Source organism: Aphelocoma coerulescens, chromosome 2, assembly GCF_041296385.1.
Source record: "Aphelocoma coerulescens isolate FSJ_1873_10779 chromosome 2, UR_Acoe_1.0, whole genome shotgun sequence".
In the NCBI taxonomy this organism is placed as follows: domain Eukaryota; kingdom Metazoa; phylum Chordata; class Aves; order Passeriformes; family Corvidae; genus Aphelocoma; species Aphelocoma coerulescens.
In genome coordinates, this window is record NC_091015.1 from 114,510,550 (window position 1) to 114,524,093 (window position 13,544).

Consider the following 13,544-nt stretch of genomic DNA (forward strand, 5'->3'; position numbering starts at 1 on the left):
AAGGCTCTTACCACCCTGATTAAGTGTTTCTATACTTAAGGCTTTCCTAAGTGCTGTCTGATACTGTTATGTGTTTCCTGAACTAGGACCTTCGTGTGCACACTTGCAGAAACTCCTGGGTCAGTCTCAGATACACTGAGAAAGACATGAGTAGCACATATAGGGTAACTTGCCTCCACAGACTAACAGAAGGTTAGTCTGGGATTTCTGTAGCAAAGTGTTCATTCATTTGAAGGACTTCTAGGCCTTGAAAAGTCAAATGCATAGTATCATGGTGAACACCTGAGATAATTTTACTTGCCATGTTCTGTTTTTATCTGTCATGCAGCATTTTATAACTTTGGTCTGTACACACCCTTGGAAATAACTTCTGAGAAAGAGCTGGCCCATAAATGCAAGACACTCGTATTTATTGAGATAGAGGGTGCAACATGCTCTGATTATCCATATATGTCTCATTATGTGGTTTTGGGGTGCTCTGACACGTGGCTTCTAGCAGAGATGTCACCAGGCATGTGGAGGATTAGTAGTAGTAGTAGTAGTATCATTGTTATTTTCTTGCCCTTTTGCATATATTTCTGTTCTCAGGCAGCAGTAATCACACACACCACATGTAACAGACATACTGCTGCTCTCCCAGCTCCCAGTGAGCAGCAGGGTGAGTGGGGTAACTAAGGCAGTCAGCATGTGGACCCAGCTGCTTCAATCACACCCCCAGAAAGCCCTGAAAGTGAAGAGCATCTACTTCCCCTGTAGATGAAGGAGATAAGAGCCAAGTTTCAGCCTCGTTTCACTGAGGCTTTCATTGTTAAGATGGTAAGTAAATTATGGAAGGAATGTCAGGCCACTGACACCACCACCGGCTGGCTTACCACAAGAGGAATAGTCAGTCCAGCACATGAATTTGGAGTGCTGGGATGCTCTGTGCAGCCCCAACTGCAGGAAGGCAAGTGTGAGCATGCTTTGTCTTCCCCTGATAAGTAATCTGCAGTGTCATGAGAGAAAATGCATGCACACTGAAGAGTTAAAATGATGAAAATTAAGCTTACAGTGAACAATATCCTCACTTTTGGGGAAGACCTAAAGGCTTCTCAGAGGGAAAGTAACAGTTAAAAAGGCTTTATCTTTGCAAGCATTATAAAAAAGGTCGTAAGCTGTATACACTACAAAGGCACTGCCTTCGCCCCTCCATCTTTGTGATTTCTTTAGATTGAAGAAACCTGTTGGCTTGAGTTCTAAAACCCCAGATAAAAGCTTTGATTTGTTAATTAAATTTTTACTGCTATCTGCATTTGATATCTCAGTCAAATTGTATCCGCTTGCAACAACAGAAAAAGTCACATCAAAGGAGAGCTCCACTTCCATGACCTGTAATTACAGAATTTACTGCAGTGTGACACTGCCTCCAAGATGCACCTGCCAGGCAGACCCAGCTTACTATCTACACCTAAAACAAAGACATTTCATTCAGCTGGGCTGAGCCAACACATGCTGAACAAAAGGGCTATGTTTTGTCAGGAGCTGGCCTAGCATATTGCTTGTCCTGAGACAGACAGGAGCTTCTGAAAACAAGGGGGTTTTCTCTGTGTTATCCCACTAAGTCGGCGATAAGGATGAGCTCCCACAGAGAAAGGCAGAACTAGGAAAAAAAGGAAAAGAAATTGGAATGGGAAGATAAAGGGAATTAAAAAGGAAAGGAAGAAAAAGGAAAGAAAATTAAAATCCATCTTGGTGGTTAAAACAAAAAGAGAAAATTTAAAAAGCTACTCATAAAGAAAACACTGAAAAAATATTAGGAAACATAGAGAAAGATAGGGTAGCAGAGAGAAAATAGAGAAGAAAACAAACCAGATATCATGCATATATACTAGCATATCCACTGGAATCCAACTTCAGCCTGCAGTGTTTTCCCCCTTAAACACCCACACAGGTATTGCAGAAATCCCCAAATTGTGTCAAGGCATTCTTTGGCCCTCAGTTGTTTTGCACGATATTTTCAAACAAGCAGAAATGTAACGTGGCAAAGACTCACAACATAGTCTTTATTAAACTTGGGAGCCCTAGAAATTATTGTAAGTATTTACATTTGGGAAACAAAACACAAAGAAGGAAAATAAGTAAGGCATTGAATAGGCTTGCTGGGTAGGAATTTTTCCTGGAATGTTTAATATACACAAAATATCCATATTACAGAACGGGCATTTTCAGAAGGAGAATAACAATTTTGTTGAAAAAAAATTCTGTTGGGAAAACCAATCTGACAAATCCATGTGTATCCACCCAGAAGGCACTTGTTACCACAGCTTCAGTGATGCAGGGATTTCCAGGCTGGCCATCGAAAAAATACCCAGTTTGGTTCTCTTCCATGGATTAATGTCCAAGATAACCCTTCCTGCAAAAATAAATGAATAATAATTAAAATAATTCCTCACACATTATGCTCTTTTCATTTAGGTTTTTTTTGAGAAGTTCTAGTTTTCTGACCAGAATTCTTTCTGGTTTTTGGTTTTGTTGTTTTTTTTTTTTAATGAGAGAAACAGAGAAACTAAAATCGCTCTCTTTGACTTACTTCAGCATGAACCTGGCTTCACTGTAACAGGGAAAAGTTTTCTGCTGCCTTCACTGGGCCTAAGATTTTGCACCTTGCACCCCTTTGGCCTCAGTGAGCACTGACTAAATAATGTTGCTGAAAAACATGGGGTGAGATGTGTGGTGGGATAAAGGGTCTGTAGACATCAAAGCTTTTCTCTGTTTTCATTGGAACTTCAAAACGCTGTTGAAATATTTACTAAACCAAACTGATGTGATGTCTCTGAAAGCTTGGATGAAAAGCACCCACTATGGCAAGCTGGGGTTTTAAGCCTGGAGCGCTGCCAGGGCATTCCTTCCAACGGCCATGCCCCAAAATTGGGCATCACCCTTTTGTCCAATAGTCCCTCTATTGTGCTATCAGAGCCATTTTCAGCAGCTTTTCCACTGATGCAGTGTGGCTTTCCTCTGCTGATAATAGCAGGAATGCAGTCCCAGCTGAGGACAGGACCTGCTCAAAGCCCACCATCATCCTCAAACTTTCCAGACACTCTTTCAGAAATTACAGCCCCCCAAGCCTGGGCTGCAGTCACCCCCTGGGGTTTCATAACTGCCTAGCAAAACAAGGAGTAACCTGGGAAAGCTCTCAGGGGTAACAAGGCACATGACGGGCTGTTGGGCCTCTCAGTATCGCAAAACAGGTCAGGGCTAAGTTGGAGCTAGAAACTGGTACTAGCTCCCCATCCCTGTTAAGTGACCAATGTTATTTCTGGTATTGCTCCATACCACAGTTTAATCTCAGGAAGACGAGGGGGCAGGCTACAGTCAGAGGTCAAGTCTTCACAGCTCCAGCCTGACAGCATCAAAGTCATTCCTGACTCCATGACCTCCAGCTTCTCCCAGCCTGGAAAAAAGCTGCCTCAAGAGCTGTTTCCCCCTCCTGAGAACGGAGAGGGTTTCTGGAGGGGGTACAGCAGCAGGCAGCTTACAGAAGCAGTTAGGTTGTCTGTGTTCCCAGCTGGTACCCTCACATGGAAAAGGAGGTCAGCCTGGTCCCTGTTCCCTTTCCCTCTGCTCCTTCCCTCCCTCCAACCCAGTCCTTTGGGCCTGAGGATGAAGGAGGTTTTGGCTTTTTCTGGAAGAAGGCCAAAACTCACTATTTTCAGAAGGTGACTATGAAACTTGAAACAAACCCTACAGGGTGCAAAATTAATGTGAGAACAAAAGCAGAGGATTACCACAGCTCACCACATACAGCTCTCATGTCCCAAATCCTTGTGTTACACCAAATTCACAGTAAGCAGCATGATACCCTGCTGCTGTGAACTCCTGCTGTCAGCAGCCTTCACACCCTGGCTGAGGAAGCCTCAGAGTTGGGAGGACTGACACTGCCCGGATCCTGGGAACTTCCCCAGAGCAGAAAGAGTTGCACATGAGTGAGAACTGACCTGCTATTCAAGCTGCTGTTTCATCATGACAATGAAGGCTGTGGGGTTGGACAGAGGGGCTGCTGCCCTGTCAGGCATGCAGGGAGCTGGATTTTGGCGGATGAAGGCAGATAAGGTGCTCCCCAGGGAGGAAGTGGGATACAGTGGACATACAGGAGTACAGCAGCAATCTAGTTGTGGAATGGGCAGGGGTGAGATTAGAGACCTGGTGAAGCTGTCAAGGTATTTTTTTTCCAGGTGAAGCTAGAAGCGCTCATGAAGCATCTTGTGGAAATACATACACATGTGCCTTAGCTGGATTCAATCTGAAGTCTTGAAGTGGATCTTGATCAGTAAGCCTGAGGGCTCTGGAAATTAGTGAGAGGGCTTGCAAAACTCCTGCAAAATATTACCAAAGTACATCTGAAGTGCATCATTTTGCAAGAGTGGTAAAACATCTTTCATTTCCACAAAGACCAAAGGAGCAGAAACACAAATGTTGAGTTTCCAAATATCAAGAGTTAACATCAAAGGGCAGTCACTAACAGAGAGCATTAAAAGGCACTTTACCCAAATTGTGTGGAGGGTGCTGGATCACATTGTACTGCACAGGTAAGAGCTGGTCTATCATTTCTAGAAGAGGACACTGTGTGGCGACCCTCAGGTTTCTGGGGCTCTGTATGGAGGTGAAACAGTAGAACCACATCTCTGTTCTCTTCATAAACTATGTCCCAGTACAAGTTTACATTTTCTCTATGTGCAGGTCAAGCTGGTTACAAACAATGCAAGAGCCCAGGGGCAGAGCTGGATTCCTGCCATCCATCTCAGTTTCCATACCAGGCAAGCCAATCTCCTGGCACCTGGAGCAAGCAAACATGTGGGCAACATCGATGGCTGAGCACCTCAGAGTGATGCTGAAATCATAGCTGACAGAGCAGACCCAGGCAGAAACACCAGAGACAGGACTAAAATACATTCAGAGACAGAGAAATTCCACAGCTGCTAGCTGGACATGGAAAAGAGCTATATCTCTTTTGATTGCCCAAATCAAAGCAAAGGAAAAGTGACCCTATACTACCTTCCAGGGCTGTCAATAGTCACACTACACTTAAAAAGCTATGTGTAAAAGTAATGAAAAGCAGTGAGAGCTATTACACACTTTTAAAGTCATTCATGTTCAGTTTTGAAAATATATCCACAGTCTATTTGCCTAAAAGCAGAGTCCTGTGATCCTTGTTTACCAAGTAAAACAAACACCCTGTACAGCACAGGTAAGTGACCCACAAATGCAAGTCTTTACAAGCCTCCTCATTACAGCGAGATCAGAGTGTGCCGTGTGTGCCTATCATTTTCTCAGGGCTTTTTCTTCTTCTCTTCCTGCTTTTTGTCAAAGCTCCTGGCTTCCCGTCTGCTTTCTATTTGCAGTTGTTAAAGGGAGGGACAAACCCACACACAATTAGTTTTGAGTGGGACAGAAAAAGGGATTAAAATGCAAATAAATATTAACCTGATAAATGGTTCTTTCCAATGCACGTCTTTATGAAAAGACCATAAAGGATACACAGTTATGTAGGTACATCAATTGTATACAGTTTTGTAGAAAAAACTTTCCCATAGACTGTAAGTCCCACCTATGGACATTATATTTTCTTGGTTCTCTCTGCAAAGAAGCAAAAAAAGTTGATACAGGGCACAGTTTTACAATATTTTCCTCTCATCAAGAAAACATGCTTTCTTCATTTGTGCCAATTTTGCCCCATGACCCTTAGGACACTGCTGCCAGCCCAGGTGAGGTTCTTGGTTTGTATTTTTTCTTTCTCAGAATTCTTAATTGATAACACTGCTCAAACCCTCCCAGCAGCTTCCCCTCTGCACTGATGGTCCTCTCCTTCCCCCAGCTCCTGCATCAACAATGATATTCTTCCTTCAAAAGCCTCTTGCTCTGAGACCTCAAATGCTGGCTCAGCATTTGTGCACACCTTCACCAGGGCAGCCCTCAGCACTTCAGTTCTCCCTGATGAATCTCATCTTCCTCTGTGAATGCTCACTCACCTTCAGGCTCCAAATCCCACCAGGTACTCCCTCTTATCCACCTCAAATATCTCCCGGTCACAGCAGGACAGTCACTATTTCATCTAGTCTGTGGTGTATTGTCATGAACAAAGCTCTGTTTCGGGATTTGAGAGAAAATAAGCAGGGGAGATTTTCTGTCCAGCCCCTTTTCTACTTTTGTATCTTTGAGAGAAAAGCAGCAGTCGGTACTAAAATAGTAATTTGGCATATGTACTTCATTGCTTATCAGCTCATTTGCTCAACAACAAAGACAGGAAAATGCTGTGGGGGTCATTACACCAAGAGAAGGCTCAGAAAACCTGGAAGTCTGTGATGAAAATCATTTAAATGGCATAGCCAATGATTAGAATGAGTGTCTGTGGCAGTAAATGGGAACATATTAAAGTGGCATGGGAAGCTTAATCAGTGATTGATCTCCCAACAATTACCTTGCTTTCTAAATCCCTCCATATCATTTAACGAGGTGATTTCAATGTTCTAATAAAATGTGGCAGGGGAATGTTTCCAGATGTCCAGTGTGTAGGGAAATAAATGCTTCTCTGAAACCATAATCTGTGCATTAAACCAACCAACATTGTCTTCTGATTGAGTTACACTTCTGTCTCAATTACAGAGGAATGAGTCACTGAAAAGTCATCAGATTTTTAAAAATCCTTTCAAATCATGTCAGTTTTATACAAAACAGGAATCGTCCCCCTCTGCTGATTTCTTGGCACAAAACACCATCATTTCACAAGTGCTGAAATACCTGCTTTTACAATATTTCCCTAAAATTGGGTGCTTATTCCTCCATTAGAAATGGAAAACATTGCTACTCGTGCTGCATGGTTGAGTTCTTTATCTCTGATCACTGCAAAAATCAGGCCAATATGAATAAGCCCAGATGTCAAACTACACTTTGAGAACTGAGGAAAAGATTGTGATGAAAAGCCCAGGACATCAGGAATCTCACCAGATCAGTCTGCTTGGTAAACATGACCTGCATCTGACACTGGGAGGTCATTAGGGTTCCAGCCCACTGGGCAGCACTTCTTCAGCATGAAGATTGACTCTTTTTTAAAATTATTTTTCATTTACAAGGATGCCTTCGACAAGTGTGGGTCTGATTTCCGTACTTCAAAGAGCTCCTGCTGAAGTGTTCACGTGGCACATCACCAGACTCATGCTCATGTACAGTGTACACAGCAACCATTGCATTGTGGTAGAGGATGTCTGTCAGCAGCCCTGACTTCTCGTGGACCCCTTGGGTCATCGTGAGGGATGACCCATGGCTGCAGCATTTGCTCCAGGTTTTCCAGACCTGTCCCCCAAAAAATATTCTTCAGCCAACACTTAGGGTCAGCTTCATGTTCTTTAAGAGTGTTTCGATACCCAATGTCTCGGAGGAGTTCTGGTGTATGTACATACCTGTCAAAAGCAACTCCATGCCTTCATTGTCAAGGGCAAAACTAGCCCCCCTCACTGTCTCTCTCTTCACTACCTGCATTTTTGGGCAGTGACATATAAATACTGCAGTGCACAGGACCCATGTCTATGTTCCATCCACTTGAGACTAGATGGTTTGTCTTTGTCTGTATTCACCCATCAAAACCAAATAAAAACTCAACTAATCCATGACAGCTGAGGTCACACTATGTCTTAATTTCAGTAAGTGCAAACACAGCCCTCTTAGCAGAGAGAAAAGAGGAAAATAGCGGCACACTTAACCCCCTCTGCTCTGTAAATAGTCTTGTTAGCTCTCAGCTATCACAAAAGCATATCCTGCATTGCATATGGCAAATATTAACCAGATATTGAGTGTGGTTCTATTCACATGACAGTAAGTAATGCATTCAGTCCTCCAGGGTAGCTGTGCTTGGATGTGAGGGTGTATATTGACCTGTGAAAGATTGTGAAGGAGGAAGAGAATACTTTCAATGGTCTAGCAGGTCAGTGAGTGCTTAGTGCCACAGCTAAGAGCCCAAGAGGGATATTTCGTTCCATGCCTTTGAACATTATCTCAGTTAAACAAACTGAAATGTGCAACTGAGTTTATTTTAGAAATGGTAAAAAATTATGCTGAAAGCAAACTTTGTGCATGAAGTGTCTATCATATCCAGGGAGCCTGAAATTATAGAATATACTTATACAGATTGTTCACTTTAATATGTTGCCAAAGTGTGTGAAGGCCAAGTCGCAGATTAAATTTCTCTTTCTTTCTCTTCCCTGCATATGATACAGTGATATGACCCAGATGATAACACATGAAGAAAAACTTCTTGAATTTGCCTACCCACAGGGTTAATTTGGTTAACTTTGTGATTAATAATTCCAGTAATTAGTAAGTGCTCAACAAATGAGGATTCTTAAATCTGATCTTTTGAAACTGCAGTCCCAGAGCATTCTCTTTGAATGTGTAGGAGGATGCAGTCCTGCCTGACATCCACAGTAAGAAGCCACTTAAGCTACCATCTGTGAATTTTGTTGCCAGAAAGCACAAAATTGGGTGTTCCTTGTCACTGCCCATGCTTGTTGGGAGCTATGCATTCCCTTGAAAAAAAAAAAAAGAGAGATGTCATTTCTTCATAGACCTTTTTTGGTATATAGCAACCTTGCTGCCATTAGCTATTGCTGATGGACAATATGAGAGCTGTATCTGTTTTCTGTTCATTAACTTGGGCTAAGTAATTCATAGAGGGCATTTGTCTCTATCCAGAAGAGAGGGGGAAGAATGATTAAGGGCTAGAAGAGGTTGCATTGGTGCATTTTGTTTCTCACCAAAGAAAAGAGGGAGCATGACACTCTGCAATATTATCGTCATTCCTAGGGCCAAACTAAGTCTCCCTTTTTCTCACTTGGACATTCACACTGGCATCCACACCTAAGGATGGGGACAGTGTCTTGTTCTTGTGAGGACCTAAACTTCTCACTGGGCTTTCTCAATGACATTTAGCAGAAAAAACTCTGTAAACACCATATTTTCATGGGTATAACATCAGGTTGTGTGCAACCCACACTCCCACCAGTGCACTGTATACCTTCCAGTCATGCTAATTCTTACCTTCCTTTTCATATCTGTGAGGACTGTTTGGAGATGTACGTTTTATTCGTTTACAGGTTTATTCCAAAAAGGAGGACACTTAAAGAGACTGAAGTTATCTCAGACTGGGGCATGACTTTTAAAAATGGCAGCCCTACTTGTGGGAGTACACTCTTGCCCTCGTTATGCAAAGGTCTCAAACCTACAACTTTGTCAGCTTCAGTGGGTAGTAGAGGAGGCCCCATTTCTCCATTCCTAGATACAATATCTTTGTCTAGGCACCAGTTCATTCTATGAGTGCTGCTGAGTTTCCTTCTGCTATAGCTCCCTGCTATAACAAGAGGCAGACAGCAACGTAAAAGCAGCAATGTAAAAGCAGCAATGTATCTTAAGAAGCAAGAGAAATGAAGAGAAAAGGGGTTAAAATATATCAATTAAAGCAGGAATTCAAAACAGCTTCAAAAAAATAAATTTTAAAAATGGCTCAGCTTAAAGAAATTGTTTATCTTAATCTGCATGGATGGGAGCCACCATCTTAATTTGCAAGTAATGAAAAATCAGTTAAATGTAAATTACATGTGGAAGACATTTAAAGTTCAGGGAACAGAACAAGAAATACTGCTGTCAGAAGTGAGGCAAAGCTAGAGACTGAAGTCAATCAATCTGAAATTATTCATAAAATTACAAAGCAGTATACAGCTGTTACGCTGGACAACTTTCTCAACATTTCAGTTACAAGGGAGTACACATTTCAAGTTTTCCACTTTAGGAGACAATGACTACATGGAATAGCCAAGCAGAAATCTTGATGTAAGAGGAAAAGTTTTATTTATGTGAAACAGTCCAGAGTCCTCTCCTCATCATAACAAGTACAATTAAAAGTTCTTCCGCTAATGAATAAAATACTTCCTTCATTTTCAAAACAAGCTACTATAAGGGAAACTGTACACTGAGTAGACATTCATCCTCAAAGTTTTGCTTTATTAAAAGCTTAACATGAAAAACTCTAAGGAATTCCAACAAAACAATTTACAAATCTTCAGGGATACCTTATGTCATGCCTCAAACAAGACCCCAGGGCAAAAAAATTAGAAAACATTAAGATTGATGAGATAAGAGTGATCCTGCAATTATACAACACCTCAGGAGAGGTGCACATTTCACAGAGCACAGTTGCAAGATCTATCATTGCATCAAAGAGAACTGCATATAATAGCTAGCCCAGAGAACTCCAAACAAAGCTGAGAGCCATACAGGAAAAGTGGCAGTGTGATAAAGCAGAGGAAATCCAGCTGTACGCTGATAAGCATGAAAGGGTTTCACGAGTCAACACGAAGAGGCCCCGGTCCGGTGACTCCGGTCTAATAACGAGCAAATTGCTTGCAACATTCAGTCCTCTGTAGGACACCTTGAAGAAAAGGCTGGAAGACTCTTGTTTGCTGCAGCTTGTGTTTGCGCTGCCCACACACAGCCAAGTTGCTAAATATTCACCTCAAAGTCTCTACCATATTTCAGAGGGTTGTAAGAACTTTGATATTACTGTTTGTTTCAACAAGATGAAAGTCGTGTCCTGAGCTGCCCCTGCTAAACTGCAAGAGCCGCTGGAATTGTTGTTGATGGATAATCACAGTGTGCAATGCGGAAAGACAAGCACACCCAAATTTAAAGGGAGCCATCCTCTTCAACGAAATGGCATTTCTACCTTCAGCTCAAATACTCACTGTGGGTACAGGGTATGAAGGTTGCCAATCAATTTTACTAGCATTTAGAGAGAGATACAGAGATTATTATTCATTCTTTTCCTTTTGAGTTATTTTATCTCTGACACATGCTAAAATTGTGATGAGTCTTAGGACTTCAAGCTGGCAGCAAAGTGCATTAACTTTCAATGGCTAAAAGATAGATCTAAAATTCAAAGTGGAAATAAATAGAGTCAATTATACATTGGGAAAAGACATTAAGGGAAGTGGTAAATTTATCATATCTTCAGTCTCTAAATCATTGTTTAATAACTTCCTAAAAGAGGTGCTGCAAGTTAACAAAAACTTGCTGGATTCACTAATGGAATTATGTGATGATGTTCCTTGGTCTGTGAAAGCTTAAAAGAAAACAACTTGTTGGCTAGTAAAATTGTTTCCAAACTCAAATTTAAATGTTTCCAGTGAGTGAAACCTTCTGCCCACCCACATCCCATGGAAGTTCTCAAAACTGCACTGAAGTGAAGCTTAAATTGCACATAGGTCTTCTGCTGGCCCTCTGCGGTAGGGAGCAATGCATCCTGATCCATCAGGGAAGGCAGAGGTCAGCCCTGGCAGCTACTAATCGCAAGCACACATGCACCTAGCCAGGCTTTAGTGTGTGCACATGGAAGTCTGCTTCATTACGTCACTCTCTGGAAGCACAAAAGGGACATTGCTTTGACTCTGAGTCACCGGGGCAAGCAAAATCTCAACTTTATGAAACGATACCTCTTCCGTACAGGGGAATGTTTTCCATATGCTGTGGGATTAAAAATACAGCATCATATAACAGAGAGTCATTTGGATAGATACATCTTGAGAAAAACCTTCTTCCTATGAAGATCTATATAAGAAAATTAAAGAGAGGGAGACATTTTGTCTACATTTAACCATTAGTACCTGGAAATAAAACCTTAACTTCTTTTGGCAACTTCAGATTGCTCTGACCAGCAATAGACAAAAAAGTAATGATTTTTTAAGGAATACTCATACTTTTATAACTAAGGCCAAAAAGAATTATTACGTTTATTTAATTTAAGCACCTACTGATCAACAATACACCCCCATACCCCTCCCCCATAATATCATGGAATAATCCATTTACAGGAGATAAAATATTTGCATTCAATGACAAGTCATGGCTTAAGAAGAAATTTTTTCCTTGTTTAGAAATGTAAGCCTGGTTAAACAGATACCTAATTTTTACATTTTGTATTCCTCTACATCATCCTTTAGCTTCTGGATGCCCTGCCATTGACTCACAAGTCAAAAAGCTCACTGCATTCTCCATATGCAAATACAGAGTGTAACCACACCATTCCTTAAATTCTAAACTTATTCTCATAAATACACTATAAAGTCTGGATTCCTTAAAGCATTCATTTTAGAACTTAAATTGAAGGCTCAAAAAGCTCTTTTTATAAATTTGCCAATATGTGTTTGAAAAAAAAAAAAAAGGAAAGATGAAGTTAGAAAGTCCTAGTTTTGCAGTGGTATTACAAATGCTACTAACATTCTACCCCCGATATCTACCTCAGGATCATAACAGTTCCTTTCAGCCACTACATCATACCCAGAACTTTTTTCGCATCACTGTTCCCTAGTATATACACATCACATAAAAATGACCTAATTTCACTACTGTTAGACATAAAACTTCATCAGATAAAAGCACTTCCAAGGTATCAGTCTCTAGGATATACCAGATCTACAGCAGGACTATTAATTAGCATTCATCAGAGAGTAGATCCCTGCAAGACATTCCTCCACATTAAAACCTCATTGGTCATTCAGAATTCTTTACTTTCCATTTGCTTACAATTTATTGTTTAAAATTCAATGCTAGTCCTATGTCCTTCTTGCCTTACTGCTTCATTATCTTTGCTTTGGTAGAGTTCTGCCCTTCCAGGCATCTCAGGACACCAGGAATAGGTGAATATCACCAACACGTTTTACAGCTCAATAAACTAAGAAACACAGCTGCTTGCTAGGGGGTTTTACACAGAAGAAGATAAAATGGGAGTTAAGGCAGAAAGAGATCCCAGTCATAAAAGTGTGAATACATCTCCTGTTTCCAGATACCTTTCCCCCAAGCCAATGCAAAAAATTTGAGATTTGAGGCTAAACTGCACTCACTTTGCATTAAGATTCAAATATCACTCCAAACCAGAGTATTTCAGATTTGCAACACAGAAGTATTAGACTGACATAATTTCTCTACATAGACTCAAATTACCCTGTGTTCAAGTAGGATAGAGTTTCTCTGGTCCCGTCTGTTGGTCAACAAGATGTTACATTTTGAAAAATGATGCTTCTTCCTGTTTTTCTTAAATGAAGAAAAAAAAATTTAAACCAAGTACATTTAAAGTCCGAAACTGACAGGAACTGAGGAGGGAGAATGTGTTTGTGCAGAGAGAAGTGCATTTCTCTTGACTGATTTTTGTTAATATTGATCACAGTGCTTGTGAGCTTGCTAACAGCTTAAAAAACAAATATTATAAAATATTCTAAGTCTCCTAAAACTCTTTAAAAATACTAAGAGACATGAAAAATCAGGGGTTTAAGAAGACTTCAGTAAAAATGTGGGAAGAAGAGCTAGAGTCAGCATCAGTAACATGATGCTTATTGCCTCCAGTCTCTTCTCCCTCACTGGTTGTTCACCGTAACGGGGAGGCTTTGGTTACTGAGTGAAAGAAGCAAATATCTTACTTTGTTCATCTCCTGCAGGCTTCATACAAACAGTGGGAAGGGAAATTT

The 13,544-nt window shown here is 41.1% G+C and overlaps 1 long non-coding RNA gene across 2 annotated transcripts in view; it reads right to left on the reverse strand.

Annotated features, from left to right (window-relative positions):
- Positions 1-2,066: 2,066 nt before the first annotated feature.
- Positions 2,067-13,544, reverse strand: part of LOC138104985 (uncharacterized) — a 78,693-nt gene continuing 67,215 nt past the window's right edge. Inside the window, exons 1-3 of one of the 2 annotated variants that reach the window (XR_011148343.1) lie at positions 6,009-6,139; positions 4,259-4,355; positions 2,067-2,392 (exon numbers count right to left, since the gene is read on the reverse strand). This is a non-coding gene — a long non-coding RNA (uncharacterized lncRNA). Of the gene's footprint in view, positions 2,393-4,258; positions 4,356-6,008; positions 6,140-13,544 lie in introns of those variants that run through there. The other variant, XR_011148344.1, reaches the window with a different exon arrangement.